The 10,003-nt window shown below is 33.4% G+C and overlaps 1 long non-coding RNA gene across 2 annotated transcripts in view; it reads right to left on the bottom strand.

Moving 5' to 3' along the window:
• Positions 1-2,143: 2,143 nt before the first annotated feature.
• LOC125184291 (uncharacterized) overlaps positions 2,144-10,003 on the bottom strand; it is a 10,301-nt gene continuing 2,441 nt past the window's right edge. Inside the window, exon 3 of one of the 2 annotated variants that reach the window (XR_010829491.1) lies at positions 2,144-2,211. This is a non-coding gene — a long non-coding RNA (uncharacterized lncRNA). Of the gene's footprint in view, positions 2,212-7,109; positions 9,969-10,003 lie in introns of those variants that run through there. The other variant, XR_007168070.2, reaches the window with a different exon arrangement.

Raw genomic sequence — 10,003 nt, 5'->3', positions numbered from 1 at the left:
AGACTTACAAAGAACTTCACAAAGTCAAACAATGAAAATACTCCCATTTAAACCAAGTATGCTGAAGTGCCATAACAGAGATCAAAGACAAAAGTGTAAGGTCCAGAAACAAATCCTGAATAATGTTTTATGCACCATGAATTTCATTTAGATTTTCTGAAGAGAAAATGTCAATCAAGGCTTTTCACAGAAAAATTCAGTTTTATTAAGTCCACTTTTCCAGCATGACATTGCCATTAATAAAAACATTTTGAATAATATTAAATGTAGATTATATATATTCAGAACTCTTTAATACTCATGCACTGTGAAATTATTAAAGTAATTTCTGAAAATCAATCTAAAAAAAAACCACATCTTTTTGTTAGAGGATGTTGTAATATTACTATCCATACTTAAGATCATTAATAATTAATCAGACAGATGAATACTTTCTATTAATAAATTCATTTCAATTCCATTATCCCTGTTGTAGAAACAATGTCTTAAAATCATGAAAATATGCACCAGTAAAACTAATAATGTCTGCTATTTTATTTATAATAGAAAATATGAATATGTACCTGAGTTAAGACTGTGTGTTTTTGGTGTTGTTGTTGTTTGGTGATTGTTTTGTTGTTGTTTGTTTATATGTGAAGCCATTGGTTCCAAGATTTTTTCAGCTTACAAAGAATCTGCCTAAAGTTTATTCTAGAAAGAATGTTTTGTTTATCTAATGATGATTAAATGAGAATTTTAAATTCAAATTTCACCTCATAGTTTTAAATGTAAATAAACAACTGTATATGGTATCACATTGAACAATGTGGTGGAACAAAATCTGTGCTTGTCAGACAAAAGTTAAAAATATCACTATTTTTAGACATCAAAACATTCTTTACACTATCAACTTTATACAAAAGACACTTGTTTGATAACAATTTGACTGAATTGTTCTTTAATTATTCAAAAATCCTCCCATTAAAAATGTATTAGTTATGTAATTCAGAAAAAAAAAATACACTTTTTCTGGTTTGGTTTTATGTGTGAACCTATCAGTCTAGATGCTTACTAACTAAAATATTGCACAACTGATCATTTAAGTTAATTGATGTTGCTTGTGTTCTGTGATGAATGACAATGAGCTTCTGTAAGTCATGATATAGTAGAGTCAATAATGTGTCATATGTTCATGGTGATTCATAAATAACTTTGTTTTCATAACACATCAAAAAAAATCACAAACCATCAAGTCACGGAGTACTCCCATCAGCCAAGATATTTTTACTACACCCCTATTGGTCCAGTGCAATTACTGATCTTACAGCTTGTGTGCATGATTACACACTAACTCAATGAAACACAAGACATACTTACCCTTAAGAATGAGTAATTGGTATGAAAATCTTCTTTTAATTCTAGTAAAATGAAATCACTAGTGCTTTGTTAGAGCAAGATTTTGTCAGTTGTCCAGAAGAAAGTCAGTTTAGTTTCTCCTTCTCTCTCTCTCTCTCTCTCTCTCTTTTTTTTTTTTTTTTTTTCCTCTTTCGCTCAGTGTGTCTTAGACCAGCCTTGGGAGTCTTCCTAATTTATAATTAATTTCTATTATTAGCCAGTCATTTCAACTTGTCTGGAAACTGGAATTTGATTCTACACTCTCTGAACCAAACTCCTGAGTTAAGGACTCTCTTCTCATGTCCCCCAAACAGCACAGCATGGTAGCACCTAAAGAACCATTATCATGTTGCCATTTACCTCATTTTAGCGGGCAAGAGACAGTCAGATGAGGAAGGCAGGAATCAGAAAGGAAACCAGGAATTATACAGAGGTAAGGATCACACTGCATTAAAGATCCAATTCCAGCAAAGTCTACTGCTTATTTGAGTGACAAGAGCAAAGTGATTTTAAACCTTTTTCTGACTCCGGAAAACACACAAAAAAAAAAACACATATAGTGAAACACCATTTTAATGATACTATTCCTTTATCCCTCCACCTGTCTTTTCTTTTTATGTAATGTTTGTACATGCAAAAATGAATAAGTAAAGATCAAATGTACTTGTACACAATTACATACAATAAGCTTTGACTTACACACATTTAAATATGTAACCGATTAAAAAAAAAAAAAAAAAAAAAAAGAAAGAGAGAGAGAGAAAAAAAAAAAAAACATACTGACATACCCATAAAAAAAATTCAGAGTTCCCAGGGTGTCTCCTGTTCATTTATATTCTGTAGTGGAGAAAATTGCACAGTATGCAGGTTAGGTGTTATTACTGCACACCACAGTATTCCAGGCCATTTAAACCACTGTATCTTTCAGAATATATATCAATGAACTAGACTGTGGCTCAAATACAATTGCTTTCAGAATGGACATGAATACTGTATGTAGACTTTACATGCACTGAGTACATAAATGTGCATGATATTTACACAATACAAGGACACAATACAAATGGTCTCATTGATTTTAAGGCACCAAATATTAATGTATCTATTACATAAAACTGAAATACCTAAGTACATGGTTAAAGCATATGGTTAATTGCTCTGTTAAAGTAGAATAAAATGAAAGAATTATATACACTACTACCTCTGTGACATGAGTAGAAGTAATTACACCGTTATGCTTTTGAACCTCTGTAGGGTTCAGATTTTCCCACTGACATTGCATTGGGTTATTATTTAGAGAAACATCTTTTCAATGTTATTGTAATTGATACGGGAAGACTTTAAAATAAGGAAGTTATTTGCCTGTTTTGAATACCTGCCGCAACCTCTGTTTTCAATAAACTTAGTAAATGGCACATGGAAATTTCATCATTCTATGAATCTTTTTGGTAAAAAGGTAATTATTTTGAAAAATCTCTCTATAAAAAAATCTACATTAAATTATTATCTTTGGGGGAAAAAAGGTGGAATGATTAATCAGTTATTTGATTATATGACAGACTAATTATATTACTAATATTTCTAGAGGAAACCCATTAGTAACTGTATAAATCTTTTGTCATTGGGGAATTTATGAATTGCAAATGCATATATATATATATATATTGAATTTTATTTATTTTTGACAAGATGGTTTCAGTAATTAGGACCAGGAAAAAGACAAACATTTCAGATATTTTTAAATGACAAATTAGATTCCAAAAAGATCAACTGCAGCAAATAAAGATTTTAATAATATATGAAATTGCAAGGCAAATGTTGCCAATACATATTTACTATATGATAACAGAAGGCAGAATGCATTCTCAGTAACCCATTTGATAAAATAAGTGCAGACAGTCCTGGTATATGCAAGGATAAATCTAGCTAGCATTCATACAGGCATAAATTTGGAATTCTATGGAATTCTATTCTTACGCGAAATAATTTTTTTACTTTCAAAAGCAAACTTGACTAAAGCCCACTGAAACTAACAGTTTCACTGACTTTGGATCAGACTTTGAGCAATAGTACTTTTTTGACTCCCAACACAAAGCATACATCTTATATATAAACCTCCCCCACGACCTTCCTTAAGGGTGTTCTTCCTAGTCTCAGGCCTCTGTTTCACTGCAAAAACATCACTCACCAAAATTGAATTAAAGCTGAAACTATCAATGCACATTGAAACACCTGCAAGATACACTGCATAGCATTTTCTCTAAGTATTCTTTCTACCATTGTCCACGGCAATCACCATTTCTTTGTGCATTATGTTTTGTTTGTTTTGAGATGTTTTGCGGTAAGACCTATCTGTATCAGTAACAGGGAAATAATGCAGAAGTCTTTGGGAAACATTAACATACAAATTATGAAGTCCTCCCAGAAGACATAGAGTCATTCTATAAATTTGTCTGGCTGAAAAAAAAAAAAAAAATCTTGCACTGAATTGCCTCCTGAAGACTGACCGTGGTGAATTCTTTTCTGCAATAAAAATGATTCCCTCAAACTCTTTTCAACCTACATTCAAATATGGTAGTGTTAAAATATGGAGAGAATCATCTTGAAATAGTTTCAAATCTATGTGACTTGGCACTGTTCTCACTACTATAATGCAAATAATAGGTGTGGCAGAATTAGTGTAATAATTTGGGACATCCCAAATCTTCAGTAAAGCCTCATCTGTTCTGGGACTACGTGCATATCAGACTAGTACAGTTGCATTGAAGAGTGTGTGAGAACTGACCATGTAAAGACATAAGGGAATTTAAAGATTAGTCATAAACTTGTATTTAAATACAATTTCTGTATGTTACAGTGCAGAACTATACTTAACAGGAATTCATTTGTATTACAGTGGAAACTACATATATTGTTACATTTTCAAAAGTGTCTCTGGATAAGGAGTTTTTAAACACCTATATTACTAGGCCTCTAAATTCCAGATGCATATGAATGACCATCACTAGCAAAGCATAGAATTAAATTTTTTTATTTTTTTTTTTTTTACTTGGGCTCCCATATTGAAGTCTCTAAGTTTACCTAAAAAAAGGTGTTTGTGCAAACTATTCATCTCCTGAGAGGATGACAAGAAATGTTTGTCACTTTGCTGCTTCTTACTATTCTCAAGTGGTTGCAGTAAATCTGAGTCTATGTTCTATCTGATAAACCCTTATAGTGTAAAAATGAAATTTATTTCAGTTGGGAACCCGGAAAGGTTGATTATATTGAGTATTCACACTGCGCATACACAAAGTGCCTGATAACCCAACCATTTAAATATTTAGGTAGACTGCTAAATACTGCATTGTAAAATATAAAAATACATCTAAACTTACTTGTCACTATACAAAATACGCACATTTGACACTGCTCTTTTTCCACTCCCAAATTAATAAAAAATTGCTTATGGGAATCTCAATGGCTGTGTGACATTCAATAGGGTACATGAAGAACCAGAATCTGGTTAGTAATTTATTTCAGTTTCTCTTACTCTAGCATGTATGCCAGAAGAAAAATGGATTTAATGTTTCAATCACTTTAATTTGTACAAATGCAGTAGACTTACATAAGATACATTTTTATGTATCATTATTCTCCCTAGATATCAGTTTCTCTTTTGCTTCACTTCACAAGAATCAGTGTCTCTAATTTTCCAAAGTAATTCACCCACTTGTCTTCTTTCACAGCAAGGCTTAGTTTGTAGCTGGAGATTATGCTAAATTTATAAAACATGTTAAATTCATAGTCATTGAGATATTTGCAAAAAGAGTTGTATTGTCATGTGCATATCAAAAATGTATTTTACGTACTACATTGATATGGTACTGCTTACAAGAATCAAGCAATTATGGGAGCTGTGAAAATAGTCAATAGATTTGCTTAGAACTGAAGAGTTAGTAAATCTGTCATTTTGATCATCTTTAAATCAACCTTAAGCAAGCTTTGGTGTCTCAGCAAAATTTTTAGTTACCAATATTTGATATCAGGTCTGCCAAACACTGCACTGAGAAGTTTGCAGCTTTTAAAATCCTTTGGGATATATGAAAAGAATAAGAACTCTGCATATGAGCAGGTAAATTTTTAAAATAATACATTTTGCAGAGTTTTACTATGCAACATCCCTGCTGTTCTTAGTAGCATTTTTGTGTATAAATCCCCATTCCCTGCTTGTGAGTGAGCTATGGGAACCATCCACCCAAAGGCAGCATGGATTCTTCTGAAAAGTGACTCTCCTCTATTGCTTCAGGCAGCAAACAGTGTAAAAGTATCAGCATGCAAGTCTTTGCTTCCTTTGCTATAAAATAAGGAAGTAACACAGAACACCAAAAGGAATATTGTCAAGCAAGATCACTGCTCATCATTAAAGCTATGAATTCTACTCTGTAAATCCGACCATCAGTTCGACCCACATCTTTAGGACATTTTTATTTCACATTCATGTGATACTTCCCAAGACCTCAATGGACCTTTCTGAGCTGATTAATGCTTTGGTGCTGAGAGCAAATTTATTTTCCTGGACTTAACAACTCCAGCTGTCTGCCACTGGTGATAGATACGGATGACCATCATTCAACTAATTAACCACATGCAAACTTGTTTCTATGTCATTAATGAATCTTGTATTCTAAAATGAAAGTAAAATTAATCTTCCTGGATTAACTGATAGGATACTTTTACTAGGGAGTCTAACTAGCAGATGGGGAGATGTAGGTTGCATCATGATTTACTGCAAAATCTCACTTAAAGAACTACAGAAAACATCTATACATATTTGTGAAGTACGACAGATGAAAAAGAAGAGATTAAAAACTCCTTGCATCATCATAAATTATAGGGAGAGCTGTAGGTGAGCAGGGAGTACAGAGTACACATGTGTTTTGTTTTGTTTTGTTTTGTTTTGTTTTGTTTTGTTTTGTTTTGTACAGCCTTTCCAAACATCCCAGGTCAGCAGGAACATCCAAATTCATGCTTAACTCTGCACACATGGCTAAATAGCACTGATTTCTTTGGACCCAAAAGTCCTGCTTAACTGCTTTTCCAAAAGGAAAGTGATTAAGCTAATGCTTAATGTTCAACTCAGTTTCTCAGTTTGAAAGTGCTTTGCTTAAGGCAAACGTAGGCCACGGTTGGACAGAGAAGTTGACAACCATGCTGATACTCTTTGTTTGGTCTCCACAACTCTTGCCCCGTAGCTTTAAGTAACAATAATGCAATGCATTGTTCCTGTATTTATTTACTGGGTTCTATATGGGCAGTCAGCAAGTGCATTTTATATATGTATGTACAATGTTACCATGAGATGACAGCTAGAAAATGTATGTGTGTAACACATATGTGTACCTTGCACATGCTTTTATTGATTTACAAATTCTTATCTCCAGCCTTCTGGGAAAAGTTGTAAGGAAATAATAGAATTAATAACTGCTAAAATTAATGCAATAACTTGATTGCCTTCAAGATGTGAATTAATCCAGGGATACATTTTTTCATGTTAATGAATTGACCAGTGCTCTTTAGCCTCACTATCTTCCTTTTTTTAATTACAATTAGACATAAAGAAGAAAAAAAATAGGGAAAAATATTCAAACTTCACCAATCATTCTTACATATTAGTTAATTTTCAAGTTAAAATGAATATACTTCAGATTTCAGAGTCTATCAGGGCTATAGAGATCTTATCGGCATTCTAGAAATTGAAAGAAGTTCTTGCTAGCAGTAGTTATTTGATACATAGACAATTTAAAGCTGAACTGATTGCACCTGAAATAAGAAATGGGCAGAAAAATGGATTTATGATTGTGGCCAAATGTTAAAAAAATAACAGTTCCACTCTAAAAAACACTACATTTGTTCATTTTCTAAGGACTGCACTTATTTATTTAAAACTGAACAAAAAAGTCTAGTATTGCTTGAGATCATTAGTTCATCTCGAAGAACTTCATACAATTTGTTTTCTTTATGAAAATATTTTTCTTTCAGTAAAAATAAATTGTAGCTATTTCTATATCATTATACAATTTGCAGGGATTTAACAAGCCAATTGGCTTCTGGCTACCAATACTTCAAGATTTTCATACTGCCAAGTAACGTGCTCTGTCATATCCAACTCAGTAAATAATCACCTTGTAGTAGTATAGTTTGTGTTTTCACTAAGTGAGTTCTCTAAAACTGCAAAGAACTGCCACCTTTTGTGTGTGTATGTGAGTGTGTGAAACAGCTGGTTCTAGAAGAGGAAAAATCAGTACTGTATAATGCTGAAATTACAACTTTAATAGTACTACAGGATTGTCATACAGCATTATAAACAGGATCGTTTTTCATGGTACAGGCCAATTCAAATAAAATCTGTGGATTTACAGTGTAAAGAGATGGTTCTTCAAGAATAAACAAAATCTCTTAATAGTATAGAACGTGTACGTTTCTTGAACTCTGGAGATTGCTCTTAACATTGACTATATTGCTGGTGAATTATGAGCCTTTATGCACATGGGAAAAAAATAAATAAAAGAGGCAGAGGGTAGGGGAGATAATGAGTACAATAATCCACCTAATCATACCACAAGCTGAACTTCAACTTTCAACCTGTCTTCAAAGTTAAAAGTTAGCTTCCAAAGCTTTTTAAGAGGCTGCTGCCCTTTTCAAACCACATTTCAGGTGCATCATTCTTACTGATTTATACATACTAAATGCTGCATGCCCTATTCCTTCTGCATAAAGCCAGAGAAGGCCGTGTAATTTCATTCTGCACCCTGGCAACCTCATTCAGCTCAGGCTGGTCAGACAGTCTTAAGGCTAATTACCAGAATATTGGTTTTGGTCTGAGCTGGGAATAGATAGGACCTATAGCTATTGGCTGACAGACACACAAGATACAGGCAAACCTGATCATTTTCTGTGTAACAGTTGACACTCCTTTCCCTTCATTCAGAATGACTGAGATAATAAAGCAGCAAGAAGGCAGGGCAATGGGAATAACAGTAAAAATTCCAGGGCAGCAGTCCAGACAGTTTGAAGCACTATGAGCAAAAACAACTTTACTGGGTTTCTTTTTTTTTTAAAAAGCAGATTAGAACTGCTTGAGGATTAGGTGATTCTGAATTATACATTTGGCATATTTAATAGAATTAGTAGATGCTATAGAATATACATAAAGCTGTGTACGTTACCTGTACATGCACAACATGATTCAAGATATGGCTAATAGACACAAGAAATTGTTAACACCGTAACAAGAACCTCCAGCAGAATGGAGCAATAAAATAGTGGACTCTTCAGTGGATAGTACTATGGGCTCTATATCTGTTGCCTTCTTGAAAAGGGTAATATTTTGGGGAAATTTACAATTTGTTTAAAGCTTATTTCTTATACTATTTGTACTGTGGAATTTGTTACCACATCTGACAGTGTTTAGATAAATTCAGGCTACATGCCAATTGAAGATCAAATTTTAAAGGAAATAGCCCTAATCCTTTCTGGTCAGTTCTGAAATACAGCAGTGTAGTAATATTGAGAATCTTGCTTTTGTGATATTATTAAAAAAAAAGAAAAAAAAAGATTAAACTGTGAAGGGACTGCACATCCAGTTCAGCAATGTGTAAGTAATTAGAAATGAATCCAGTAACTGTTTTAAGTTTATAATGCAAACGTGTAACTCTCTTTTACTGATTCAACTGACTTTCAGTCCCAGGCTTACTTTTCACAGAGGTGTTTTGAAAATAACAACAACATGAACAACAAAATATTAAAGGTACAAAACATAATGTGTTCCCACCATTTTTAAACACATGATTTCCAGTCATGGTATCACAAACAGATTAGCAAGGATGAGAATAGAACATTGAATTTACTGCTGGTGTTTATACTCAGGAAAGATACGATTTTCTGAATTATATGACATTAATTTTTAACTCTTTCACTCTAAGTATACAGTCGTCTGGGCCAGTCTAGCAGACAGACCACTGGTTGGAGGCATGAAACTGTGTTCTGCTACCAGTTTGCTATATGATCTTATAGAAGACATTAAATTTCTCTGCATCTTTGTTTCCCCTTTGACCTTCTGTTCCTCTCAGGTTTCTTATTCATCAGTTCTTGCCTGTTTTTGACAAGACAACAGTAAGGCATACCCAAATGAATGGCTGCCTTTGTTTGTTTGCTTTTAATGTAAGACCTTGTTGGTTTGATACTATGCTGTCTGCAAACATTTTGACAACAGGAAGGGGGTACTTGGAAGGAACTGTCGTTCTTGCTTGCAGTGTTCTAAAAAAAATATTTTTGTTTTTTTTTTTTTTTTAATATGAAATTGAAGAAGTGATAGCAGTGACTTAAACAAGGCATAAACAGTTCTGCCTAAGGAAAATGCAGCTGATTGCATAGATGAAAGAGAAGTCTGCAAGCACTTGACAGACTGATTCTTTGCTCTGTGTGACTGTGTCACACCTGGTTCCTGTAGGTGTTTTGGAGTAAAGATGTCCAGCAGCTTCTCAATGCAGAACATGGATCTTACAGACAGCAATGAAAACCATAATGGAAATTAGGCTCATGGGGAAGGGATCCTTTGGAAACAAAGGAAAAACAAGCTAAGGAGACA

This window comes from Anser cygnoides, chromosome 2, assembly GCF_040182565.1.
Source record: "Anser cygnoides isolate HZ-2024a breed goose chromosome 2, Taihu_goose_T2T_genome, whole genome shotgun sequence".
Taxonomy (NCBI): Eukaryota; Metazoa; Chordata; class Aves; order Anseriformes; family Anatidae; genus Anser; species Anser cygnoides.
This window is presented reverse-complemented; position numbering and strand designations above follow the sequence as displayed.